The sequence below is a fragment of the Astatotilapia calliptera genome, chromosome 2 (genome assembly GCF_964374335.1).
Source record: "Astatotilapia calliptera chromosome 2, fAstCal68.1, whole genome shotgun sequence".
Lineage (NCBI taxonomy): Eukaryota > Metazoa > Chordata > Actinopteri > Cichliformes > Cichlidae > Astatotilapia > Astatotilapia calliptera.
The window spans coordinates 5,618,593-5,635,079 of NC_137423.1; the positions used below are offsets into that span (position 1 = coordinate 5,618,593).

General features: G+C 38.1%; 1 protein-coding gene across 5 annotated transcripts in view; it reads right to left on the reverse strand.

Moving 5' to 3' along the window:
- Positions 1-1,752, reverse strand: part of LOC113030834 (teneurin-3) — a 132,220-nt gene extending 130,468 nt beyond the window's left edge. For all 5 annotated transcript variants that reach the window (XM_026182631.2, XM_026182622.2, XM_026182613.2 and 2 more), the window contains exon 1: positions 1,122-1,752. The gene's annotated coding sequence lies outside the window, so the exon portion shown is untranslated. The remainder of the gene's footprint in view (positions 1-1,121) is intronic.
- Positions 1,753-16,487: the final 14,735 nt, after the last annotated feature.

Below are 16,487 nucleotides of genomic sequence, written 5' to 3' on the forward strand. Positions count from 1 at the left end.
GCCGGTTTTGAAATCCTGCTAATCCTGAAAACCAAAATCAATTTACAAATTGCACGTTCCATATGATTTTTGCCAGGCAACAGCCCCTTCCTCCTAACCCCCAAAACGCATGTAGAAGGTTGTGATTTCTGCTGGCATTTGTCTGTACCAACATGCTTGGAGGTTCTGAACAACTGCGTAATACCCGACCTTTCTAGAGGCCTGTTTTGAGGCAAACAAAAGGTTCTTCTGATGAACTTTCTCCATCTTCTGCTCCTGAAGCTTAAACCACAAATGTGGTACAAGTTAATGTATTTCAAAACCTTTAACATTATTATTAGATTAAGCAGACCATTTCTGTGGTTGGCATACCGCTTATATTAGGCTCCTGGGTGTTTTTGTAGCAATATATTTTTAGAAAAATTATTTTTTTGTATCCAGACCATCCCTCAAGACCCCTTATGGAGTGTAAGTTTAGATGTGACTGTGATTAGATTGGAGATAATTATGTTATTACTGTTATCATTACTGAAAAATAAGAGTTTAATAATGTCAAAAGAATAAATAAAATACTTTTTATATATTTTTCCTAGAATTCTCAAAGATCTATGACAGCAAAATCCTTATAAACACACACTCACACACATACATATATATATATATATATATATATATATATATATATATATATATATATATATATATATATATATATATATATATATATATAGCACGATATATAGCACTCGTTAAAGGACATCAGGTGAGTTTTGGAAACTCATCTTTTTCATCACTTAAAACTGGAATACAATAACCCCCCACCACTCTGAACGGAATATCAAGAAATTGATACATCTTGCATCTGTAGCCTGCCCACTGCAGCAATGCATTTGTTAAACATATAGGCTATAACGCATAATCCAAATATTACCCAACTCATTTGTTTCAAGGTAGTGGAGAAGAGGGGCTGGGCGCCAGGTGGGTTTCGGGTTCGCATCTTATCAAAAGACTCAATACAGCATGCAGACCAAATTAGACACCATTACTGACCAGGGGATAACGATCCTGTGGCTTATTTAAATTACGCGGATGGAGTCTATTTAGAGTCAATGCAAATGGGGGAAATCTAACTACACACTGACCTGCATGAAGCGTCTTCGAGCCTGTCCGAAGCAGCGGCACATAAACTTCCAACGGTGCGCTTTAGTCCAAACTTGCAGGAAGCGGGGAGCTGAGCGCGACGCGATACGTTTCTTACAATGACCGCGTTTGCAATTCAGCACAGTGTGGATTCTTCAGAGAGACCTCTTTCACTACTCCCCGGAAATCTCTCGGCTTGATTAGAGGCTGAAGCTCGGAACAGCCGACTTGTGCGTGAACGTTGTGCTGCTGCTTGGTGACGGAGCAAGGAGCTTCAGCTGGCAGCTCCGCGCGAGAAACGTGTTTCAGCGTAGAAATCTTCCCAGTAGTCCCGGTGGCTGAGCTCAAGCAATACTTCCGACAATGCAGTTGTCCCCTCTCTGAGGTAACACCGTTATATATATTTTTTCCAGTCGCCAAGCACTTGCGCTGGATGTTTAAAAGCAGAAAACTCACTCGGTGAGGATGCGGAGTCTCGCCAGCCGCTCTGCTACTCCGTTGTCCGATATGCACTTGTCAGCTGATAAACTGCGCATCCCGTCGCTTCCCTCAGCCTCGCCTCTGGTCTGCCTATCAGGAACGGGTTAGGCCGTAGGGGTCAACCACACGGGTGAGCAGCAACAAGCACACAGCTGCACCTGTGAAGAAAACGAGTCCCATTATTAGACAAAGAGCGCGTTTACCTCCAACGACACTGTAATAACCAAAACTACCTTTGATACACTGCTACGCGTTTGTTGCTGCCACTTAAATAAGTTCCAGTTTGCATGCAAGCTAGAATTATATATATTCCTCAATTTGATTGTGAAAGCGCAGAGGCGGATTTACTCAGAGCCACAGCTTCCAGTCAGCCCACCTGCCTGTTTTCCTTCAGCCTGCTCGCTCCTCTCTTCTCTTTTGTATTGAGAAGCTGTTCATTAAGCTTACCTATGGCCGCACGCGCGCTGCCACATAATTGGCTAACTCACAAATCTCAATTTCTCACCTTCAGTGTGACTGACAAAGGGAAAGGCAGAGTGATGTAAATAAATGCGATATTTCTCACAGAAGACTAGCAGCTAAGGGTTATTCAAGCTGTTAAACTGTTGGGTAAACAAGAAGGCCACAACGACGACGCTTGGTGTTGAAATTAAAATGTTGCTGTTAGTCTGGCTGTCGAATAAAGATTGATTCATATTGTTTTGCTCCATCCACCATCTGTGGTGGAATTGATCAACTGCTGCAGAGATATGCAATAAATATGCACAATTTGAGTTCAGTCAACCTAAACCAACACTAAGAAAGGTTATTCTAATGAATTTTGTCTCCCCATCTTTCATATGAACCTTCAATAAAATACGAGCATGCTTTGTGCATGCTTAGATAGAGCGTCAGTTGCGGATCTTATAGAAAGAATTGAAGTCCTTCACTGCTTTGTAAGTGTGAAAACTTCATCTTGATGAGCTCCAATTACAGAGATAAGTACACTTGCCTCCCAGCCATTCTCCATCCTGCTAAAACCAAAACCACATTTACTTTGAATTAGCTTTGTGATGTATGAAAACATATAAGACGCTATCTGATAGCCTTCAAATGGTAGCATTTAGAGGATATACCACGGAAAGCAGAGTTTCATTAATTACAAAAGCAATGCCCACTAATCCCACTAGAAAGGCATTTTGAGGCTGAGTCGTTTTGGTTCTGAGGGAGAGAGAAGAGAGAAAGACAAACAATACCAATGGTAGATCACAGACCTTCAAACTATGGTCTGCAGGCCCCACAGCTCAATAGGGGGCCCACTACTGCAGCTCTGACTGGGCATTTTTTTTAATCCCCTTCCTGAATTTACCCCACGTCTGACCACATGCAGTGATGAAGTTATCACTGAGGACAGCTTTTCTCCAAGCAAAATCAGCTCTAGCCTTCGATGCTTGATTCTTCTATTATACCCGGGAGCACATCAAAAACTTGCCTCCATCAAATGGCATTATCTGCATGAAAGGCAACTGCCCAACAATCTATCTCCCACTCTGCCATTCTATCTTCAGTCAAGGGCATGCACAAAAAAAAAAGAGGAAAGAAAGGACACAAAAAAGGAGAGGAATTCTTGTAAGGGCTGCTGAAGCCAGTACCCCTCCTTCTTTTCCCTGCTTCAAGTCAAACTACTTTTTTCCCGCTTCTGTAATATTCTTGGGGGCTTTTCAGAGAAACTGTACGTGGAAGTTAGTTACTAAGCAACATATTCACACATTTCATCAACATGAAGGTTCTCTTAAGTTCAGTACACCAGAAGGTTAATGATAGATTAAAAGTCCTTTGGTTTTTTGAACCAAAGAAAATAGCTCATTCAGTTTCACAAAAATGTTCTTTTACTACGACTTGAATCAACTTTACATCCTTAACTGAGATTTCCCATACCTTAGACAAAGCTTTATTTTCTCCTAGTCACACACAGTGCGTGTCAGTGCAGTCAACTGTGCCCTCTATTGGAGGCCAGTCACTTTCAACATCCAAATCCAAACACAAATGCACAAGCGTTTTACATGATGAAAAGAGCATTAATCAAATCTGGAACAGCACTTGAATAGGATGAAAAACTCAATCAAAGAAAGTGCTTGATAGCAAACAAATAAATTACATGCACACATGTTATAGATCAGTAGCTTCTAAATAGGATACCGTTTTATCAGTATGAACATGAAGTGCCAGTGTCTTTTTTAGAATGATAGATAAAAGTCAATATTAGTCCACAAATTGCAGGAATGTAGTAGACACGTGCAGCATTGTTATTTGCTGCATTTGCTTCCGAGGCTACGTAAGGCTTGCAGGATGTGTGCCGGAATATACAAAACATGAACCAGAAACATCACTATTGAAGCCCAAGAGCACAGCATACATTAAAGAATAAAACACCATATCTTTCTTGAGCCCTGTATGTTTTACATATGTACAGAATCAGCAGAGAAAACAGATGGGCCACACCACGGGGACAGAGAGACTTGTGGACATAATAAAAAGCAACATTGACAAATTATGCATACACTCCCTTACCCATCCTATGTATGCAGGAATTTGTCCCCAAGGGGTTAGACAGTGAAGCTGATGTGTTAGAAACTGTGTCTTGTCTTGTCCAATGTGTTTTAAAAAGCAAAAGTAACAATGGATGTGTTCCCTATATGTGCGCGGTACATTATATTCACACTGTAAAGGCTATTGCCTTTTGTTAGTCCAGTATTGTGTTCCACAAACTAAACGGACATGTATAAAGGGATTGGACAGAACTTCTCTTTTCATGTGGAAATGAATCACTTCCAAAGGGACAAAACAGCTTTCACCCTTGGTTATACCATGAGGACTTTGGGGAAGCACCTTTTTCTATCTGAGGAGAAGGAAAATGAAAAAAAGAAGGATTTTAATACACAAACACAAATTTATGTCACATAATATCAATGTTGTTTTTCAATATAGTGTTAAAATCAAAAGGAAGTGTCAGGCTGTGCAAATGAATCTAATATTTATTCAGAGGTGTGACATCTCTCAGTCACCTAGAGTGGGAGTGTTTGGGAGGGCTTTGGTGTTCTTCTGAGGCTATTCTCTGAGCACGTCTATTGATTATGGTGGGTCCCTTCAGTATCACCAAGTCATGTTAGGAAAATGCCACACAGTCAGAAGAAAATTAGTGAAATAAAAGACATAAATATAAAAAAAAAATCACAGCTTTTCCTTGCCTTACCTTATGAGACAACATAATATAAACCTTAGCTCAAGGTTAATTATGTTAAACACGTCTGGGTTTGTTTTTGTTTATGTTGTCTTTAATAATCAGCTTTTGGACTTTGGGGTTAAAAAAATATCACAGAAGGAAAAAACAAATCAATTTATAAATTTTAATCAATTTTTAATTAAATCCACCAACTACTTAAATTTTGAGTAAACAGAAGTTCAGTTTGGCTGAAAATGGACATACAGTAAAAAAGAACACCTTTTGAAATATCAGACAGGCTCAGTGTCATTCAGAATTTTTTAGATGGATGGACAACCTCAAAGGCAATAGACCTGTGGCAACTCAAAGCTGCTGGTGGAAGACCTTGTGGGCTGCATTCATTTAATTTAAAAAGATTAACTGGTAAGCAAGGAGGGCAGCCTCGAGAGATAAAAGGATAAAAGACACCTTTTTTTTCTGGGTAGGAGGCAGACATTTGAAGAATAGACATGAGGCTGTTATATTTTCTTTGAGTATCATATGAATACATATCTGTGTAACCTAAAAAAAAGACAGGCTGAAAACATTCTGGTTACTCATCAGGACGCTGCATTGAACTTCGTCTCCATCACAGTTTCATATTTTTATTTAGTTTTTCGGCTTACAATTGGTAGATGGTCTACACAGTACAACCCAGGAAAACGTGCACAGAAATATCAGGGCTTATAAAAGAATAAAAAGTAGTCTACCACTGGAATAAAATTTCTAAATTATTCCACGATTGACTTGAAAATGACATTTTCTTATCTTCAGTATAGCCCTGTAAAGATGAGCTAAATGCAGAACTCATCTTTCTACACTAATAACTCACTGATGGAAAAAAGGCAACAAATGTACCTTGCACTCTGAAATACAATTTTTTGATAAAGATTGATCACTTTTGTGTGCATGAAAAGTTAAAATTATCTTTGTTTAAAACAACCCAATAGTTATGTAACAGTAGTCTGAACATGATTTTTTATGTCTTAAGAGTTGTGTTTACAAAGTCCTACTCAGCCTTTCCTGCAATAAAAGCAAATCTGCTACTGTAGTGAAGGTTGTTGTGGAAAAAATAAGAAGGTTAAAATGTTAAAATGGCACGCATATGAAAAATATATAAAACAGGGAAGGATAATGTTTAAGGACTAAGAATACATATCCTCCAGCTGTCAGTTTGTAAAGTACAGACATTTACAAGACATTACACAAATGCTTTTGTCTGGCATTATGATTACTGGTCCACTCATCAGACTATCATCACCACTATAGTCTTTTTCTCTTTCTCTTCAGAGTGACATTTACTGCTGCTACAAAATAGCAAAATAGCTTTTTCTATCTGTTCAAAATGGTTTTATGTTAATGACAAATAAGAACAAAAAAGAACAAAATTATTAAAAGTTGCAGAAGTGAGTTGTGGTTGAATCAATTAAAAAAAAAATAGTATTAATTTTCAGATCATTGGTCATTGGAAATGTTTTTTCCAGACTGGATTATTAAGCTTATTTATTTGGGAAGAAATAAATGTTGCTACTTCACTTATTACATTTTTGGAAAAGACACTACAGGGTATTTTTTTAGTACTGCATCTTGATATTAAAGCTCAGCCCAAATATTTGCGCTTGGCTGTTTTCTTCCATTTCTATCCAGTATGTTTTTCTAACTAATGGTCAAATGAATCATTTTAACTACTTTGAGATTTGCTTTTCAAAGTTTCCCCAGTGATACACCAACATGCAAGCCAGTCTCCCGCAGAAAGGTATTTTTCCTATAACTCTCCCAGCCATAACAGCGTGAGGCTTACTACTTACGTAACACTGCTGTTTGTTTCTTTTATGTTTGTTTGCTTCTCCCTTGAGTCTGTGCTCAATACCTCCAATTCAAAGAGATCCAGACACACCCCTGATTCCAACAAGAGATATCTCACAACAAGGAAGCAGGATGCTCTCTAAATAATCGCACAATAGTCACACCTCCGTCTCGAGCGTGTGGAAAATCTTATCAAAAATATCGGCTAACAAGACCTCATGGAACCAGAGGCCACCTTTTAATTGGTTCTAAGTTTGAAGACACACTTTCCCACAAAAGAAAACCCTGGTTTGTTTTTCATCTGTGTAGCAACAACTCGCATCTGTCAGGTTTGCTATGGTAATGATACCATAGAAGACTGGGGATTCAGTAACACGTTACAGCTTTATGTTTCTCCTTTCACAACACATGGCTCTCCTCCACCCGTGATATTTCCTTGCCAGTTTCTAGTTTTGTCTCCTAATTTCTGATTGCTATTGCTGATTGCTGATTGACACAGTCTGATATCACCACATCAACCACAGAGATGGGGGTTTAAAAACATGCATGAGATTAATTTGATTTCAACTATCTTAACTAGCTTCCTATGTGCTGCTGCAGCTATTTATCTGTTGGATACAATATTTGATGAGGTTAAAATATTTTTTTCTGACACCCTTTACAAACACACTTTTGCACTCCTCTGTGAAACCACCTTAATGTAAAAGAAATAATAAATTCCTATCACTCCTGCTTACATATAATAACATGACCAGCTGATTTGAACACTGCAGGGGAGGCATAATTAGTACTGCAGTGTTTTTAGCAGCTGATGTTTGTCAGACTGTTGTAGAATAGTGTCTTACCTTGCTGGTCTCTCTCTCTCTCTCTCTCTCTCTCTCTCTCTCTCTCTCTCTCTATATATATATATATATATATATATATATATATATATATATATATATATATATATATATGTATGTGTGTGTGTGTGTGTGTGTGTGTGTGTGTGTGTGTGTGTGTGTATGTGTATTGATGTCAAGGCATCACACATTCACACTTTATGAAGGAAGCTGAAAAACTAAATAATACACTTGAAAATCCTCTTGCTAACGAGAGACGTGCCCTCAGAAAAAAAATCGCATTATTAAATGGATCCCTCTAGTTCTTTAAAGAAAAATTGACAATTAAAGAACCTCTTTGCTTCCACAATGGTTATTTTTCTACTTTATGAGTTTACTTAAAATATGATTATTATGGTTATTTACTGGTGTCCAAGTTATTTTGTTGTAGGTGATGGCTTGAAATGAGGGTTGTAGCTTAGTAATAATTAATAATGTATTAATCAAAAATAAATCCAAATATACTTATCTGTCTACTATTTATATTTTATTCCAGCACAGTTTTTTGTTTAGCATCCACAATTTCATTGCACATGTACAATGACAATAAAGGGCTATTCTATTCTATTCTATTCTATTCTATTCTATTCTAAAATTTTAAAAATGCCCATAAAAAGTATGCAAATTCTTAGCTGTGGTTCTGAAGAGCAGTCCAAATCCAACATTTTAACTGGACTGTAAGACCCAGAAGGCAGCAGCAGCAGCAAATTCTTTTCTAAGGTCAACAATATAGTGACAAATGGCACACTTCCCCCTAGAAAACATGCAGTCACTAAAGACCTTCGCCCTGTCCTCCCAGAAATAGACCACGTTCTAGTAAATCCTTGAAACGATTTGGAATTCAGCAGAGAAGTGAAGCTGATTTTAAGACAACACAAATTCAAGTTCAAATATGCACAAGAACAAGTTCCAATAAAGCCTTTCTTTACCCCACCAGCAGCTGCACTGCTAAATTCTTTGTGCTGTCCTAGTAAAAGTGATTGTGAGCTAATGTTAGCTAAGTACACCATTATGCTCTCCCGAGCTAGTTATTGCCTTTATGCAGGAAGCAATAACATTTTCTCCAAGAGGGTTGGTTAAATGTAGGCAACTTTTGTGTGCTAAAAGTGCCAGGGTAGGAAAAATGCACTGCGTTTATCAAAGCCTGAGTGAACGCTACTGTACTCCAACACAGGGCTAATGAAGAGATATGTCCTCCATTACGCAGCGATATTCCTGCTGCAGCGATTAGAAAACTCTCCAGAGGGGCTCTATCACAGGCTTTCATTGAGTCCGGACCTTTGCAAATCTTCATATCCTGCACAATTTTCATAAATTGAAGTCTAATGAGCACATTTGACATAACCATGATTTATTTTCTCAGAGGCTTACCAATTTCACCAGTGCACTGCAAATTATGAATGTCAAGGGTTTAATCATATTCATATATATTCTCAACAAGGGGAATATGATGTGTCATGTGAGTAAAAGAGGCTAAATGTCTCTTTCGTTTATGGTAGGTGTGTTATGATAATACTTGCAAACATACAGAGCTCTAACAAGCTCCCTGAGGTGACCTGATATTGTTGACGGTGAGCACAGAGCAATATCTTTCTACGAATCACTTTGGGACTGTCTTCAGTGTGTTGCGGCATGCAGCTATATTACGACTGTCTTCAAAGACATAATTACACTAACACTATTGTTAATGTTGTGTGTGTAATTTGTTGCTTGGTATTGACACTGTGATTGATTTTTCATTTATTTTTTTCGATGCAGGATGAACAGTTGCGATTACAAACTGTCAAACAGGGAAATGCCATCAGAAATACCACTTTTGGAAACAAAAGAAAACAAAGCGGCACTGCGCTGTTTTGTCCGGATAGTTTTATCACTATCAGATAGATATTAGTGCTGTTTTAATTCATCATTGACAGCAGTAAGAATAAGACTATTCCTTTACAAAAAAAAGAAAAAGCAACACGGACCTCTTCATTAATGGCTTTACATCTTTCTCCCAGTCCATGACCATTCCAGGACTGCGTCCGGTCAATTTTTCAATTAGCTTCCCGTTTCACCTTATAAACTATCAAGGGGGTCTGCTGCTGAGCTCTGGATTGCGATGGATGGCGTACGACAGACCTACAGCGCTTCGCCATTGTAAGAGCAAAGCAAGCATTGATAACAGCCCTTAGAAGTATTGACATGATAACATTTCTGTCTGCTGGGTCGCAGTGGCACAGAGCAGCAATAAATTGAGATGAATGATCAGTCGATGACAATTTCCATAATCGTTATACCTTTCGTAATTCATCAAGGTAATGATACCCGCACCCCTAATGTCACATTTATTCCATTTTGTGCACAGCGGCAGGCAAAGGAGCGAGCACCCCGCTCCTCGTCGGTTCCCTTCAAAAAGGATTGATTACAAACCAACTACATTTTGCTCCTGCTTGTGAGTGGAAGAGCAATGTGTTATTTGACCAAAAATAACAATGAAGGGGATGGGAAATGCAATCTAATTCCACTCATTCAACTTCCTCTCTCCCCTCTAGTGACAGACAAACAGGAGGCCATTACAGTTTAGCTCTGGCACTGTTTCTGAACCAGAGGGGAAAAAAAGAGGCTGCTGCTTCCTGGCTCTCTGGAACACATTGAGATTCATCATTATCACATTTCTCGCCTCCTTTTCCCCCCCTTCAGTCATTAATGACATAGTTCCTCTTTGACAATTATTTGTCATTATTGAGGAACGATCGCAGTGTGAGAAGAGTGCTGTGATTCAATTACAGACGCAGCCATTCACGATTAATTTCATCGCCCATATATGTTGCATATCACTGCAGACTGCATAAGCACACCTTGACAAAAATAACAGCTCCATTCACAGAGGCGGTATCCAAGATCTGTGAATTTTCCAAAATGTAGCATTCACTTCTGCTCAGAACAGCACTGCACTCATCTGCTCTTCTATCCTGCAGTATGTCAGGCTGACGATAACACGCGCTTTCATTCAAATGGTTTTCCAGGACTGCAAGAGACTGGACATCAAATAAACCGAACACCACTGCTGTTTTACCTTTTATTTTCCCTATATGAACAAAATCCATAATGATAAAACACTAAAATCAGAAATGCCGCAAAACCCCCAAAATATTTCATTTCACTGTAGCAGAATAACCTGGTTACATCCACCTTGTCATAATGGGAAATCTAACTGAGATGCTTAGATTAATTTGAGATTAACTGAGCCACTGCAAGATGTGAATGCTTTCCTTATCTCAAATGTTTTTGTTTTTTTTATGAGTTTTCATAATTGCATGGCTGGTCAAAGAGAGTAGTTTGTATAGTAGCTGCATCTTTTTCATACCTATTCACAGGCTGACATTTGTCTTTGTGGGTAAGACACAAGAGGTGGAAAACAATTCTGTTTTCACAGCAACAAAAGGTCAACTCTATAGCGTGGCACTAACAAGGACGGGGGTGGGTAATATTTCTGTATTAGCTCTTGGAATCGCATTATGTCGATATGATCTTATATTACAGTTTTACAAAACTACATTTAAATATTAATTACAGAAAATTAATAATGACAAAATATATGAAAGGATGGCAGGTTAACGAAGGTCAGTATATTCATATGTCTTGTTTTATTCAGCCATCAGTACAAAGCTCTAATTTTCACGTAAGACCATAAAGAAAAAATGACACATATTTTAAAAGTGAAAAGCTGGAAGTGAATAACACTGAAGTATCAACCAGGAAAAAGGGGTTGTTTTCATTGTTGTCAAAATAGTTGCTGAAGCATTATTGTGCAGAGAAAACACTCCACTCGTGTAAGGATGTCATGCGGGACCTCAAAATAAAACTCCACACACAGCTAGCTTTTTTTTTGCTCCTGCCTGCTCCTATTTTGTTGTTCGGTTGAAGTTCAAGTGCAGCATCTCTTCAAGTAAGATAATTTGAAACACAGAATAACAGGAAGAATTCGAGTTAAATTACTGTTAGAGCTTTAGGTTCATCTCCTTCAAACAGTTTGGATTTTGCTCTAGACATCTTCCGTAACACCAGGATTTTTATTTGAATTTACACCGCAGAAGTATAAATTAACCAAACTCCTGAAATTCAAACCATACAGTAGTAGTTAACTATTCCTAACCCCAACAGAAGCCTTATGACTTTCCACATCTTTCTGCTTTCAGTGACTTAGTATTCAGCTGTGAGTGAGTGCATGTATGTAGTATCTTTCCCTAAGGCTCAAGCATCCACATCAGCACTTGACAGACATGCCATTGATTTCTCTCTCCAAATCCCAAGACAAACTGTCAATAGAAATTTCTCAGGAATAGAAAGCCAGGATCAGATTCAGTGATGATGGACAAGTTTTGGGAAATGGTGGACAGCACAGGAGCCATTTCAGAGCAGCTGATGCGTCAGCGTTGCCATTAAAAAAATCGCAGAGCAACAGGAACTTAAGTTTGCGATTAAGAAAAATAATTATCTCAACATCTTTCCAAGATGAGAAGAACTTTCACAGCAGCTTGGCTGAGCACTACAGAGGGCACAAGCAGCAGGGAGTGGATATAATTGAGCTGAAATTGGTCTCCCATGGCAATGATACTTTGTTCAATCTAATGCTCTGCAGTGATTGGGCGATCATCTCTCTCATTCCTTCTCTTGAAAAGAGGTTGAAAAGAGGCCCATCTATTAGGTTGCCTACCATCAAGTCTTTGATAGAAGACATAATTCTTGCCTTAAGGGATAACGAGATGGTTTATCGGCTAGACACAGGACAGACACTAATGCTTTGAAAATTATCTGATAGAGCCATGTCAACAACTTTTTTGTGTAACATTTAAAAATTGAACTCTTTGAATTTAGGTCTCACATTTAGTTTGTATGAATTTAGAGAAGAAAAAAATGAATGGATGCTATTTTAGACATGTACGGAAAGGTATACGATATATGCAGTTCTGTTTACGGTGTTGTAAATCAGTCTGTGTGTTACACCGATGCAAGCCTAATGTTCTTATGTGCAGCAGAAAAACAAACTTGCTTATATTTCCTGATCTGAACCAGTGTTTGAATAGAATAATCAATTTCTCATGCATCTCTTTTGGATCAATATTTGCATGTGGGAGAGCAGAAAGTGAAGCCTGCAGGGGTTCCACTGGTGTCTCCAAAGATACAGAGGATTTTAAAAGGAGAGAGGAGATGAGCTTTCTAAATAAAGGTCCCGATCTCTTTCTGTTTTGTATTAAAGTAAAAGCATAGGTTTGACCGACAAATGGAACCGTTAAAACCCTGAGATAAGCTCCTCAACCGCTTTTCAAAATCAAATGTCCTGGCATGTTGTTTGGCTCAGTAATCATCAAGACTGAAAGGATTTTGACAGAAGTGTTTCCAATACAGTTAAAACGTGAACAAATTCCAAGGCTACAAGCTATTTTCAGTCATTGTACTGAGGTTATCTTGAATGACAGTACTGTCCGACTAAAATAAAGCCATCGTCACCGTGGTAAATTTCATAATCGGGCTTCAAAGGATTAATAAGCCAGCTTCTATAGCAATGTCACATCATCATTATGAGCTTCTTATGATCACTGCATTCTGGGAGTCACTCGGTGATGTCATGATTATGTAAATACATGATTCAAAATTCTGTCCATATCAAGACACCTTGCTGTGTTATTGTAGTTTGTGGTATGTTATTGTGACCTGGAATCTTACATAAGAATAACAATGCGGTTGCAGGGAACTCATAATCCATTGGAAACATTTTAGCCAGTTTAACTCCAGCTATTATAAGGTTGGTTTCAGGAGAAAGTAATGCAGCAGCAAGCAGATTTTATTTCAATATAATATACCTCTAAGACTGATTAAATGCTTTAGAGTCTTTTTTTTTTTAGTGTTTTTAACAGAAACTAATTTCTGATATATACTTTTGGTGAATATCACATTAATTTCTGCCTTTATAAGCAAATGCATCAAAAGATAAAGTGGAATGACAGATGCACAATATTATATTATTATTATATACAATGAAAGCCATAGCTTGTTAGAGAAAAATCCTGTAATTTTGCCTCTGCACACCACCACAGTGGACTTTAAATCAAGCAATCAATACGTGTTGGAAGTGCAGACTTTCAGCTATAATTCAAGGGATTTAACTATAATTTTTCATGACCTGTTTAGAAATTATAATCATTTTTATACACGGTCCACCATTTTTAGAGGATAAAATTTAATTGGACAATTGACTGACAAGGAGTTTCATGGTCTGGTGATGCCTGTTCCCTTGTTGCTTCATGGCAAATGAAGCAGATAGAGTATCCGAAATTGATTCCAAATGTTGAATTTGTATTTTATAGATTTTCACTATAATTTTAAACAGGAAGTTAGTGCAAGTGCCCATCATTAGCCTGAAAAAACAAAATAATCAGAATCAGCATTCTGATTAAACATTCAAAAGTTAAAACAGTACTGTGTACTGTATGGACAATATATTACAAGTGAAAATATTCCAAGTGTCACATTGAGAAGTTATAAAGTTTTATGGGCACAGGCAGGAAAGCTTTCCCGAGGAGTTCTGTGGTGCACTATGGTTAAAGGAGTCATTTGCTGTGGCTGTCTAACACGAGATGGAGAGGGTGTGACACCTTGTCCAATATTGACTGTAACTTGGACAGCGTGCTCCTTTCTGAAAAATCTCTCAGAGAGTCAAGCTCCACACCCACAATATTACTGGCCTTGCGGATCAGTTTATTGAATCTGTTGTTATCCGCTACCCTCTGTATGCTGCCCCAGCATACCACAGCATAGAGGACGGCACTGGTCACCACAGACTCATAAAACACCCTGAGCATCATCCAGCAGATGTTAAAGGACCTCAGTCTGCTCAGAAAAAAAGGCATGGCTTTGGCTTTTTATAGTCAACATGAACAGCGAGGCATTTGTGACCCTCAACTGTCGTGACATAGACCCCACGGACGCAAACAGGAGTCGCCTGTGCTTTTCTCCACATCATGTGTAAACCTAATCAGAGAGATGATAAAAGTGTAGCTGAAACATTAATGTGGTGCATTCTTTTAAGAAAAAGGAATGCACTGTCTAAAAAGCCTGAAAGAACACAGAGGCCATCTAAAGACCATGTTGACAAAATTGTTTTCATTGTTGAGGAAAAGCAACTTCACAACATCTAACCAAGTCAAGAACACTCCTCAGGCAGAACATGTGCCATTGTTAAGGTCTCCGATCAAGAAATGCCTTCATGATTGGAAATACAGAGGGTTTAACTCGAGGTTTGGTTACACTCAAAAACAAGAACACCACATTAGAGTCTGCACAGTTCTGGGAAAAAACTAACTTTGGACAGATGAAACCAAGAATTTATATCTCATTGTCTTTCAAACATAGTGAAGGCAGGATTATAATTAAGGCATGTATGGCTACGAGTGGACCCAGGCCATTAGTGTTTTTTAAAGCTAATAACTGCTCATGGATTTAGAAATTCTGAAGTGTACATGGCTACTCCCTCCTCAGATTCAGCCAAATTTGGCAAAACTGATCCAGCACAGTTTCACAGTGCAAATGAATAATGACCCAGAGGATACTGCAAAAACAACCCAAGAATTTCTAAAGGCAAAGAGATAGGGTATTCCTCAATTGCCAAGTCAGTCATCTGATTTCAGCCCGACAGAGCATCCTTTTCTGTTATTAAATAGAAAAGTGAATGCAGAAAGACACACTAACACGCAGCAGCTTGGGTGGTACAGGGCTGGCAGAGCATCTCAAGGGAGGAAACACAGCATTTGGTAATGTCCATGGGTTCAAGACTTCAGACAGTTATTGTCTGCAAAGGATTTGCAGAACTGTTAAAAATAATCTTTATATTTAAAGTTAGGTTAGTTTGTCCAATTAACATTGAGCCTCTGTATAGAAATAGCTATAAGTCCTAACCACTTAATGCCAACTTGTTTTGGTAAAACTCCTTCAGTTAAACTCATTAATCTCATACTAAATTTTTTAAAGTCAACTCCAGCTGTAGACATATATAGAGATGGAAACATTCACTGTGCCAGTGGCTTGAGAAGACCCATTTTTAACTCTCGGTTTTAGAATTTTGTTTTTTCTCTTCTTTTATACATACGAGAGGTCTTTTGATACCTCGGACAAGAGGTCGAAGTTATCAGTTAGAGCTAGCAAGTGTAGTTACTGATAGGCAGCATGTTTCTAAACAATGGCAAATTGCAAATTCCTCGTTGTCTTCTTTAAAGTAGCTAAAGTCATATAAATATTTCCACACTGTTTATTATGACTTTTCCCCTTTATGTTAGTAAATAAATACAATTGAAAAGTAAAGCAAGTAGGTTATAAAACCCACATATTTTTGTATGCACTCTGTGATTTTCATGTGCTTTGGAACACTTTGTAATTTTTCACTTTGTTGCTTTTGGTTTAATGACCAGCAACAATACTGTTTAAATTCCCTCCTGCTTTGCTGTTGTTTCTAGCAGACACATACAATTATTGCCCAAGAAAAGCTGTAAAAGCTTTCTCTGTTTTTCTTGCACTACGCCACTGGTAAACAGACCGCAGAAGTTTGCTGCTAGTTAAAGAAAAACATGGTGGATTATGCATTATGAGTCAGATATTTTCTTTCAGGAGTTGTAGTAAGATAAGCTGAGCTAAAAGGAGAGGGAATATTGAATTTTGTCAGGTTGACACAAGCACAACTCCAAATTAATTCAAATGTTGTTCAGTGCCTGGTTGATGTGAAAATGAGCAATAGCTTACTATTAGATTTACCATTCGAACTTTATAAGATATTTAAAGGTTGTTTAATGCCTTTGAGAGGACGAAAACATCAATTATTGGAAGTTAATTTGAAAATGAAAACCAGCGATGCTTTTTTCTGTTGTGCACAGACACAGATGATTAGTCAGAGAAGATCTGCAGCTGTCTCAAAGTTGTACTTGTTG